General features: G+C 39.2%; 1 protein-coding gene across 6 annotated transcripts in view; it reads left to right on the forward strand.

Annotated features, from left to right (window-relative positions):
* The first annotated feature begins 83 nt into the window (after positions 1-83).
* Positions 84-10,682, forward strand: part of ARHGAP5 (Rho GTPase activating protein 5) — a 66,382-nt gene continuing 55,783 nt past the window's right edge. For 3 of the 6 annotated variants that reach the window (XM_054689723.1, XM_054689736.1, XM_054689738.1), the window contains exon 1: positions 407-508. The gene's annotated coding sequence lies outside the window, so the exon portion shown is untranslated. Of the gene's footprint in view, positions 132-406; positions 509-2,604; positions 2,774-10,682 lie in introns of those variants that run through there. The other 3 variants (XM_037503191.2, XM_054689737.1, XM_054689734.1) reach the window with 3 other exon arrangements.

Here is a 10,682-nt window from a genome sequence, read left to right on the forward strand (position 1 = left end):
TTGGGGAGGGCGACGCCAGCGAGCGCGCGGGCGCGCGCCCCGTCGAGGCTGCGCGACCGCTCCTCCCCGGCCGGGTGTGTGGCTGCGCGCGCGCCTGCGTTCCGGCGGTGCGCGCCGGGAGAGATGCTGAGGTAAAGTTCGGGAGAGAGGGAGCGAGATCCGTCAGCGCGAGGGAGCCCGAGTGGCCGCCATTACTGAGCCCGGCGCGGTGGCGGGCGCAGGGGCAGGGGGGAGGGACGGGGCCGCCGCCGGTGGCGGGGAGGGCGGGTGGGTGGGTTACCCGGCGGCGGGAGCCGTGGGGCTGAGGGTTTCGGGGCGTGTGTGTTGGGGAGGGCGGAGGGAGGTGGGGAAGGGACGCGGCGCCCAGTGAGCGCGCCGGGGAAGAGAGGCGAGCCGAGAGTGGAGGAGGAGCGGCGGCGGCGGGAGCGCTCCCCAGGAATGTCGCTGCCGCCGCCACCGCCGGGGCCGCTGCCGCTGAGGAGGAGACGGAGGAGACCGACGGTGTTAGGTAGGACCTCGCGACCCCCGCTCCTCGGGCCTGCCCGCTCGTGCTCGCCCCGCGCCGACCGGGACCCTCCCGCCGCTGGGTCGCCGCCGCCGCCGGTTGTAACCAGTTCCAGGGGCTGGGGCCCCGCGGCTCGGAGGGGGCACTGGCGCCGCGCTCGGTCCTCACAGGCCGGCTGGGGAGCGGCTGCCGCGGAGGGGGGAGCGCTGAGGGGGACACGGTCGGCGTGAAGGGCAGAGAGGCCGGGGGAGGGGGCGCTTTCTCCACAGGTGACGGGGCCGGGGTCGGCGGAGGCCTGGTGCTGGCCGGGGATCCGCCGCCCCCGCCCGGCGTCCGCGCCCGGCGGCCGCCCGCACTTGCCCTGGCCTGGGCTGGTGCGTGGGGAAGGAAGCTGGCGGCGCCGCGGCCGGGGTGCCGCTGCTAACGACTTCCACCTGGAAGGGGAGACGGAGTGGAAGCAGCTTCGAGGAAGCACGAGCTTGATTGCAAACTTAAGCGTCTTGCGGGAGGGGGGTGCGGGGGGGGTCGGCCCTTTTCACTTTTTTCCCTGATCGCCCCCTCTCCTTGGGTGGTTCTCGGCCCCAGTTTCCTATCTGCTGCCGAAGCCCCGGGTGGGAGGTGAGAAGTTGCGCTGCACAACCAAAACACAGAGTCCTTTGGGTTGTCTGCGCCTGGAGTGAGCTTTGGAGACTGAGCTTTCGCTAGAATAACCTCTAGATGCTCCGTGGCCACTAAAGAAAAGTATCGGGGTGGGGGTGGGGAGCCGCGCGGGAGCGCGCGCGCACTTACCCACACACAAATACACTCGCACCCTCCCTCCACGGCGTTAATAGAAATGCAAGTGAGGTGGAGCTGAGGCGAAAGGTGCTGGGGAAGTGAAGGCTGACTGTTAGGACGTTTAGTAATTCCCAGAAAGTTGTGGGGGAGAGGCGGATACTTTTACCATAAGGTAGAAATCTAGTCTCAGTCCTTGCGTATTAACGCTTGGGAATTTAAATTTTTTTTGAATTTAGACCCCAATGGGCAGAGGTGAGTGCGTGCATTTTTAAGGAAGTTCTGTCCCCGACGAAAATTTGCTTTTTCCTTTGTGATAGGTTGGAAACGATGTCTTTTTTTTTTTTTTAATGTTCAGTTGTAAAACAGTGAAATACGTGGCTGTGTCTGCTGGTCTTGGCTTATGCTGCCTTCTACAGGTGTTGGATGGGGAGGAGGTTGCTGGCTTCACCTAAATTCAAAACCAATATTGAATTTGAGGGTAATTGGTAAAACCAATGTAGAGGGTTATTTATTTGCACTCAAAATATTTCTCTAAATCCCATTTTTTTGTCATTCTTTTAACAAAATTTTGACTTAGGTGCAACTAGTCAGAAAAAAATTGTAAGTGATATGTTAGTAAAATGTGTCTATGTGTCTGGATATGTTTTCTTTCCAGTTTATTTGACTTTAATGTGATAAAACTGTATTCTTATTATTTAGTATTTTTAGATGTATCTACTGACTCTATAGATAGACACACACACCATTTCCTGGACACTTTTCAGATGAAGATTTTACTTCCATTTTACATTGCTGTCTCATTTTTGGCTTATTATTATTTGTAATTGACCCACATTTCTTGTATCTGTAGTAGAGCAGAGGATAAGAGTGTCAAGGGTGGATCACCAAAAACTTAGGTAGGCCTTGGAGCACTGTGTGACTAACAGACAAGATGGAAAAGCTGGGTATACTTGTGCTTTTAACTTTCAAGAAATAATGCTATTGATCTGATGACTGAGACTGTTTGTTGGTCATGTGTATGGCTGCATTTTTAAACCCATGTCAGCGTGATTTACTACTTTTTTGTACATTAATTGTAAAAGCTTTGGGGAACGGGATGCGTTACATATTGATAAAAGAAATTGTCACAGAGTGCTGGAATTACCAGTTTTATAGAATCCCTCCCCCTTCTTGAATTTGGTGATTAAAAAGCTATATTGCAAAATGTTTTAATTTGGTCACACACTGGTTACTCGAAATGTTTTGAAACCGTTTCTCCTCCTCTTTTCCTGTTTGAAAGACAGATTTTAGTACACTTTAGAAAAAATAATCTTGACCTCTAAAGTTAAGGTTTTTAAAGGAACAGAATACTGCATTTGCATTCTTTTTGGAATTCAAATTGTGACACAGCTTGCAGTAATGGTTTTGTAACTCACTTTTTTAAATTGAAGAAAGTTGCCTTATGAAGACCACTGAACTTGTTACTTTTTCAACAGCAGGATTGAGATAAATGTTTAGTATTCACTTCTTAAATATGAAATGGCATAATAGAGGTTTTCTTGATAGGTACAGAATAAGTTTTAATTGCCACAACTTTGGTTTACATATATATTATTTTTAAAATTATTCAGGCTGTTAGAGCCATGATTTCTTTCTTTGCACACCAAGAGTAATGCAGATAATATAATTGATTCAAGAAGCATTGTGTAGTGCGCTGTTTTAGTAATAGTATCTGTATTCCTAAAAGATGATTGTAGAATACCTTTACAGTATACTAAGAGAATTTGGTTTTTTAAAGAACTGTGAAGAAACTTCCATAAAGTGATAATCATTTGGTGACTTATCAATCTCTTACTTGTTTCAGTGAAGGTTGTCATTTTATCAAACTTGGAAAAAAACACATTTAGAAGTCAAGAAATAGTTCATGTTAAGAATTTTAAGTATGAACTTCAACTGACTTTGTAACTTCCTTAGACCCCTCAGTGGATTTTTCCTTAAGGTCTTGAGACTTACTATATGACAACCTACCCTCTGAAACCAGGGGAGCTGCTATTTTTGTTTGTTAAATGTACTTCAGTTGTACTTAAATATAAGAATTCTTGGGAAATACTTGAATTTTAAAAAAAAAATGAAAGCCTTTGATTTGTTACTCATTAATTTAGATTGGTGTTATTGTGTGCCTGGCCTTGGGAATACCAAGATAAGTTAGAGGGGGTATAACTCAAGCATTAATTAGATTAGTAACTATAAAGAAGTTAGTAGTTACAAGTACTAAATGCTGCAGAAAACAGAACAAGTATTTATATCAGACTTCTGTAGGAATCTTTTACGAATTAGGACTTTTTCATTGCAAGTAGGATTTTGAATATAAAAGACTAAACAAGGGTTGCTTTTTTTCACTGTATTTTGGAGGTTAATTGTCCACAATACATTAGATTTGCAGTCATATAAAATAGGTTGTTAGTATTTGATCATGTCTGTGTTTCACTCCTTAGAATTAGTTGTTACCTGGGAGTGAATTTTCATCCTTTTACTTCATATTAGATTTGATTTAACCTGCTCTGTTATCCCTGACCAATATTTTATTTAGCAGCTAGACACTGTGAGGGATACAAGGAAGTATAAGATATTACTGTATTAAAAGAGTTCATAGCTTTGGTAGGGGAAGAGCTGGAAAATTTAGGAATAGTTAAATGGCAGTTCATCATAGAAGAGTCATATACATAGCATTACATACTGATTGAAAAAATGGACCTAAAGGAATTTAGATAAAGAAGTCAGTCAGCACTTAGAGGTTACACAGGGGTGGCATAAGTGGGAAAAAGACATTTAGTTCAGTTAATGACTGGAACAAAAGCAGGGAAGTGCTGGATGGATTGGCAGATGAGAAGGAAGTACAAGGTTAAAAAGTAAGAACATCAGTTTGTACCTTCTTGGCCAAAAGTCTAGATTTGGGGGAAAAGTAGTAATAGAAAGGTAATAGAGTGGTAAGGAAGTAAGTATGTGGGCATTACTACCTATCCTTGTTAACTGTATCTGGCACTGTCATACAGCCTTGGAAAAACTTGTACCTAGGGTATAGTTTATGTCCTTCCTTGATCATCTACTCTTTCTCATCCAAAAGTTTGTGGTTGTTTCTGGAATTACCTTTTAGAACTAAGATAATAGATTATTTTTATTTTAAGGGGAATTGAAAGTATTTCTGCTCTTTATTAAAACCAAGTAAAGGGCCTCCCTGGTGGCACAGGTGGTTGAGTGCAGCGCTGTGAGGCTGTCTGCAGCCTCTGCAGTGCCGGTTCGATACCCGCCAGCCGCGGAGATGCCCACACGGGGCAGACCTCTCCTGTCTGGCCTGCTGCTCCCCTCAGCAGTGTGTTTTGCTCAGTCTGCCTGTTCCCCGCTCTGTCTTTGGTGAATTCTCTCACCCTCCTGCACATCTGACCTGTACCCGGGTTCTTATATAAATCTTTTTAAATTTTTTTAAATAAACAAAAAAATAAATAAAACCAAATATATAATTCCTCCATTGTTTCCAATAAGTATTATATCAAATGATCTCTTAAATAATTTTCTAAACTTTATGATCTTGAAATTTGTTACTGATCTTAGCATTGTCTCATTTCATTGCTGAGTTTTCACTTGTCTTCTGTAATACTGTCACCTGAAAATGAAGTGATTTTGCCATCTGTTGAGGAGAAAAAACTCAGACCTTGAAAAGGAAGTGAGCATATTCATAGCACAAGTTTTGTGGACTTCTGACATCAGAACTAAGTAGATAGCTAAGCACAGTAGGTACTTAGGGGTTGTTTATATAGATTGATAAAATGAGATGACCTTTGGATCTTCTGTTTCCACCACAAAGTAAGGAAATACACTAGGAAGAGTTTAGAATAGCTTTCACACCAAGGCCTCAGAGACTTCTTGTTAGAGGAAAGTGCTGACTCAATAATAAGGTAGGCAGTTAATCTTTTTGGGGATAGTTTAAGTCATTGGTTTTCAAATATTTTAAGCAGTGAAATTTTTTTCAAACAATAATTGCTTAAAATATCCAAAGATAAAAATGGGTAAAAGCAGAATTACCTTTGCTGAGTAGGGCTTAAAGAACTCCCAGAGTAATGCCAAATTGGACTGAACTGGAAGCACTCTCTTTGAGCTTTCAGATCTATTAATAATCATAATCCCATAGTTTGTGTTAATCAGTAGACTATAGGTCTTAGGGAAAAAACTGGACTTTTTATATTAGAAAAATCTGTTACACTAGATTTTATGAGACCATAACAGTATATAATTTTTCTTAATTTGTTACTCCAAATAGGACTTTAAGATTGCTTCATGTTTTAGGATCTTAGTCTGAAGATTGATTTTTGTTTAGTCATCAAAGGTTGGAGCACCTAGTATGTATGTCAGGCACTGTATTGAGTGCCTGGGATATGGTTTAAAACTACGACAACAAAATCTCCATCCCAATCCTACCAAGACATACTTCCAGCATATTTAGTCACTACATAAATTACTGAAATTTTAAATAGGTTCTCTCTTGATTAACTGATCATAGTGTCTAATGACTTAATTCATAGGAATCATGACTTTATTATTTCTTTCAGTCAGGTTTGCTTGCTTATGTGGTAGAAACCTTGGTCAAAGTTAAATTATTATGGAATATAACTGACTTCTACTGGTATTACATTGTGTAATTACTTAGTTCTGATGTCAGAAGTCCACAAAACTTGTGCTATGAATATGCTCACTTCCTTTTCAAATGACTTTTGTTTCCTCTTCTAATTTTTCACAGCATTGATCAATTTGTCATTAAGAATTAACACATTCAGACAAATAATATATCAATATCATACCTTATATCTCTTTTACTATATAGTTGATATATGTGTTTCAAACTATTCTAGACAAGTTTACCTAGGATTATGGAATATGTGACAATCTTTGAGCTTGGATCTGTCTTCCCTCTTGAGTATTTATTTATGTGAGGGATATTTTATTTATTTGACTTGAAGAAGATGAAACATGTAATTACAGAGCTCCTTCTGTGTAATTAGGTCTTGCACATGTAATTTCCTATAATAAATATTTGTCATTTAAAAAAATTAGGTCTTTAAGCAGCCAAATTTTTAATCAGCTCTGTACTTATGGTTATAGTCACTTTCATATTTGGAATTTATTTTTTTGAAGTGTCAGGAGATCATAATCATGAAATTTAGATGATTATTTTAACTCAGTACATTATCATAGATAATAGTTAACCTTCATTCTCATGATATTCTGATGATTTAATATTTATTATGTTTTGGGGGCCTTGAAATACATGTAGATTTCCTCCATAAATTGCTTTAGAAAATGTTTTAGAGGAATAATTTCTGTCATTAGTAGCCATAATAGGCTTTTCCTCTCTTTTTAAGAATTAAGGGCATTATGATTTTAATATTTACTTGGATTCATGCATTTACTAATTGCTATGTGGGAGGCACTGTTCTAGGCTCTTGGATATTTTGATGAAATATTTGTGCTTTTGGCTCTTGTGTTTAATCTGGAATGGGGTGGGGAGAGGGACAGGCAGGGATAGGTTATGATAGATGATAAATAAGTTGTATAGTAAGGTAGGAATTAAGGAGTAGTAAAAGGGGATTTGGGGAGGGCATGGAAAAAATAAAAGCAAAGGCAGGAACATACTTAATTAGCCTGTTGAGGAACAAATCAGTTTTTTTCAGTGTGTGGATGAAGGAGTATGAAAATGGGGAGACGAGTGTAAGAGTAGGTCAGAGGATAATAATTGGAGAAGGCAGATCATGTGGTAAATCATTTGAAAGGACTTGGCTTTTACTTTAAGGAACCAGTGGAGAGTTGTGAACAGAAGGATGGGAGGCTCTGACTTGTGTTTTAAAAGAAACTCTCTAGCTGCTCAGATGTGAACAGACTAAGAAAGGGAAAAAACAGTGTAGCAGGGGAATTACTTTAGAAAACATTGGAATAATCTCTAGAGCAAGAGGTAATGGTGGATGGGATCAGTTATGGTACTAAAGATAGAGAAAAATGATAAAGTTTGGATATATTGATATATTTTGAAGATAGAGCCAATAGAAATTTCTGGACAGTATAATTTGAAACTAAAATTTAAAATTTCTTGTCTTTAAATGAATGTGACAGTTTTGGGAAAGGTACAAAACAAAAATATTTAAATCCAGAATTACAAAACAATTGTTTTTTTGTGTGTCCTAGAGTCTCTATGGAACTTTTTTTTTTTCCCCCCCAGAGCACCACTTCATGTTATTAAAACTTCATTAAAAGAGCATGTAGTATTTGAATGATTTGAGGTAAAAAATGCATTAGAAGACTTAGTTGTAGTGATCGAGTTCATTTCAGCATACATTTGTAGCACAGTGTCAGTTATACATTGTCATTAATATCTGTAAAAATGCTTAATCTAAACATTTTTTTTGAATAGCAGTTTCTAAGATAATCTTAAAGGCAAGATGGCACTGCACTACTGGCTATTAAAAACAGCAATAATGTTTAAGAAATTAAGGATTGGGTATCAGGAGTCTCCTCTAATCCTGTGATCTTTGAGGAGGTCATTGGTGCTTTGATTTCTTCATGAGTAAAATTCAAGCATATAAGATATTAAGAGAAAACAGAAACAAATGATATGAAAGTAAAGTTATGTCAGAATGAAACTGTGAGTCAGCATAACCAGATAATATTATTAAACATATTTGAATGGGATTTTTTTTTTTTTTAAAGATCTATTTATTTATACAAGCACTGTGTACAGTCAGAAGCGCGGTAGGGTGAGAGAATTCACCAGAGCCAGAGCAGAGAGTAGAGCAGGCAGAAGGACTGAAGTACACTGCTGAGGGGAGCAGAGGGCGGCAGGAGAGGTCTGCGGGCCATGTGGGACCCTCACCCGTGGCCGGGGATTGAACCGGTGCTGCAGAGGCTGCAGGCAGCTTTGCAGCTCAGTGCTCAACTGCTGCGCCACTGGGGAGGCCCTTGAATGGGATTTTCAAGTTAAATAACTTTAGGGATTGTTTGTTAGTTTATTAGCGAGAGCACAAAGACCGAAAAGGGATTCTTCGGTTCTCTACACAGAAGAAAAACTACTTTGGTTAGTTAATAGAAGACAGTTTTGAACTACGTATTGAGGCCAGTGGATAGTTCATCCAGTGGATAACTGTCCAGGCATCTGAAATTAAATTCTCTTATAACCTGTTACAACCAGCCTCATGAGATCTTTTTCCCCTAGTCTAGGGCTTCTCAAACTTTTAACATCTGAAAATAATTTTTTAAAACTTAATGTTTTGAGTTAAGTAAACCTGTAAATCATATATGAAGAAGGCACTACTATGATGAAAGAGATGGAAAGAGCAATATTTGCCTGACATCCTTCTTTCCCACCTATGGTTAAAGAATTTCCATCATAGTTTTAAAATCATTGTATGTTGAGTCATAACGAAGACTTTAGCTCTGACTTTAAAATAACAGCAGCTAGGGCCTCCCCGGTGGCGCAGCGCTGGGTTGCGAAGCTGCCCGCGGCCTCTGCAGCGCCGGTTCGATCCCCGGCTGCTCCCCGGCCACCAGAGGAGAGTCCCACAATCTGCGCAGACCTCTCCTGCGGCCCGCTGCTCCCCTCAGCAGTGTACTTCGGTCCTTCTGCCTGCTCTGCTCCCCGCTCTGGCTCTGGTGAATTCTCTCACCCTCCCGTGCTTCTGACTGTACCCAGTGCATGTATAAACAAAACAAACAAACAAACAAATAAATAAATAAACATGCCTCTATAAAAAAAATTAAAAAAAAAATAAAATTAACAGCAGCTAGCTTGCCTGAGCATTGTTAGAAAGAAGGATATGGATATTCTTCACTGTATCTAATTAGCAGTTTACTGTGAATTTGGTGAGAAAACCATAAACGTGCAAAGCTACCTTGTTTTTTAATTTAAACGTTAATATTCATGATTCATCGACTGCCACTATCAAATTAATTAGGATGTGTTGAAGCCTAAGTATTACATTTAACCTTAATGTAGTAGATTTTATTTCTCTATTAGATAAAAAGCCTCACTTTCAATGACTAGTGAAGGGGTGATGACTTCATGCCTCCACTCATCCTTGTTTAAGTCCCTTGTCTTTCAGAAACTTTTAAAGTACATTTTGTGCTGGCATGTTCAATTATTGGTTTTCCATTAATAGCTTTGTGTTTCCCAAACTAGAAGGCAGGAGACAGTCTTACACATCTTCGAATTGCTTTGTTTTTGGCATATATATATTTGTTTAATGAAGAATTTAATAAAGATCTACTGGTAGTTTAGTGCTTGTTCTATTTAACATAAAAATTCCCAAAATAATCACTAGATCAGTTTGCTTTTGATGCCCATTTTAAAGTATATCATTTGCAGATTTTTGCTTTTTTCAATAAAGAGGAATAGACATATTCTATTGTGTTTTCAGTTTTTTCCTTGTGGAATCATCCTATTTTCACAAAGTTGTGGAATCATCCTATTTTTATCACTGTATAACTTTATTACCCTTAATTCTGTATATATATTTAGATATTTTTGGTAAATATCTGTAAATTATGTTGTCCAATTGTTCTGTCACACAGTTTTACTGTTTAGGTAAAGAATATTAAACTTGTGTAAGATGGCAAATACTCTCTTTGACCAGATTACAATTCTTACTTGATAAAAAAGTTAGTATTATTGGGTAGGACTATCCTTGTTACTTTTACTTCAAGTTACAGTATATACTGCTGCTAGATAAAGATTTGTAAGTCACAAGTTTAATCATGGCATTTTTCATAAATTTTCAATGGTTTCTATGGTTCCAAGAACCAGAAGAAACAGCTAATATTTATAAAACACCTTTTGTTTGCAAGCCATGTAATTAACATTTAAAAATAGTTTCTAAATTAGTGTAAATATGTGACCCCATTTTAAGTGGGGAAATTATGTCTCAAGGTTTAGGGCTTTACCATTGTCATGAACTAATAAATAATAGAAGTCAGATTTGAGATCAGTTGTATCTGCTCATGTTTTCTACTTGTGTTGCTGCTTCAACATAGTAATGTCTTGTTTATTATAAAAGTGAACCTAATAAGTTGTTTGAATATCAGATGGCTGATCTTAAAATTCATAGCTGATGGAATAAACTTCTAGGCTATAAGAATAAGTGAACTTTATTTTTAAATATTATTTTACCAGAAATATTAGTCAAAAATTTAAATTACAAGAAGTTTCTCTATTGTTAGGATAGCAAATGTGCAGAATAATCTAAATAGATGCTTAACTGCAATTGAGGAGAAGAAGCCTAGTATTTGGGACAGGTAGTAATTGTTTTACTTTTTTCTTAATATTCTTTATATTTTTTTATTTTGCCTGGATTGAAGATAATTCTTATGTATGTTGATATACATG

The sequence above is a fragment of the Talpa occidentalis genome, unplaced genomic scaffold (genome assembly GCF_014898055.3).
Source record: "Talpa occidentalis isolate TD23 unplaced genomic scaffold, MPIMG_talOcc4v2.1 talOcc4.11, whole genome shotgun sequence".
NCBI lineage: Eukaryota > Metazoa > Chordata > Mammalia > Eulipotyphla > Talpidae > Talpa > Talpa occidentalis.